Here is a 1,781-nt window from a genome sequence, read left to right as displayed (position 1 = left end):
GAAAAGTACAATGCAATAATATTTCCAGCAAAACCCAACGTCGAAATAGTATTACGTTATCAATAAATCATGATATTACACAAGTACCACGGGGGAAGGTTTTCCGTTGTTCCCTGTAGTGTATGTTTGTGAACTGAATTTGTACTTGAACTTAATATAATGCGGCTATTGCACAAAAAATCGACAAATGTGGCAGATTTTGCGAACGAGAATCTTCTGCCATGGCAATTTGCAATGGACCCGAACCGTCGCGGGCGACACACTAGTCGCACCGAAGAATACATCCAAGAATGGAACTAAAATGCAAGGACACACACAGATAATCTCACAGCCTACAGGAAGTATCGGTAGGTGCACAACTTGGCACCGGTAGGAGCACCATGGCGACAACTGTACTCACATTGACATTCCTAAGTCAGCAAATTGCAGCATTCGCTCTGTTTGATGTGTTTTTGGACGGTGAAAATCTGTCGTGGAAGGCGGTTGGGGCAATTCGGAAGGGGATGAAAGCGGCTCAGAGCGAGGGCGATGAACTCCCGTCTTCCAGAAAATACATCATCATCGAGCTCTGGGCGGCTTTCTCTTCAACCACACCAGCACACGCTCTAAGAATAACGAAATGTTCTCTCCGAAGGTACTGCGGATAACTATCTATCCCAGGTTGCTCTCCGCATAGTATTTCATACTTCTCCAAGATCAAAACAGGTACCAAGGAGCGCTTCATCGCAAGCTACATGCTAGAGCCCAAGTGTAAAAGATTCGCAACAACCTGTGAACCGTTTCAAAGCGGGGGGGAGATCAGTAGAACAATTAATTGCAATATTTATGAAAGTGTATACAATACAATTCACAAATATCTCACCGCAATCGTGAATTGAATGATTCCGTTGCACTCAATTCATGTTGGCTCATTCAATCTGGCGCTGTCGTCGTTGCGCAAAAGCAATGACGTTTTGGGCAGCGCGAATGGAATCGGTTGGAGCAAGGGAGGGGGTGGATGGAAAATAAGGAGAACATTATGACAATGCGCCTGGCCATTATCAAGAACGTGATGACAGCGTGGGAAGGAATGCCAACTTCATTAATCCGTCGTTCATTTGAGAAGGCAATTCCTGGTGCCATCTCACAGTAATTGCGTTTCACACGAATGAATTTAAATTTCTTGTCGTTGTTGTCGACCATGGCGTTTTTGTCCAATCAAAAAACAGTAGCGTCTTGGCACACAATTTAATTACGACCAAAACCATCGTGAATGAATCCATGTCCAATACAAATTTCAAGATAACAAGGTAGTATCACTGGGTAAATATTCCGTCGTTATCTGTATCCACTGAGACAAATACAGGGAACGACGGAAAAATGTCCCCATTTGTAATCAACATATTTTCGTTACCGTAGTTGATTTGTTGAATGGGAACTTCTGTGACATGTGGTGACATAAAAACCATCTAGAATGTTATTGACTGTGAATAGCAACGGAATAGATTATAGAATCAAAGAGTATATTAAACATTACAGTTAAGTATTAATAGAAGTCTAAAAACTTGCCTAATTGGCCTTATACAGTTTAGAAGTCTATGAAATTGCACAATGAAATAGAATGGAAACAGAATTAGTGAACATATTCACAGTTGTCGATAGCATCAAGCGACCCCAAATGTAATCAATAAACTTGAAGAAATATTAAAGCTGACAGAATTTGAGGAATCTGCAAATTTATACAAGAATATGCATTCGATTATAGAGGAAATACTTCTTGCAGGTGCGGCTACTCGACATCG

This window comes from Aphanomyces invadans, assembly GCF_000520115.1.
Source record: "Aphanomyces invadans strain NJM9701 unplaced genomic scaffold supercont1.29, whole genome shotgun sequence".
In the NCBI taxonomy this organism is placed as follows: Eukaryota; Oomycota; class Saprolegniomycetes; order Saprolegniales; family Verrucalvaceae; genus Aphanomyces; species Aphanomyces invadans.
Note: the sequence above shows the minus strand (reverse complement) of the source record.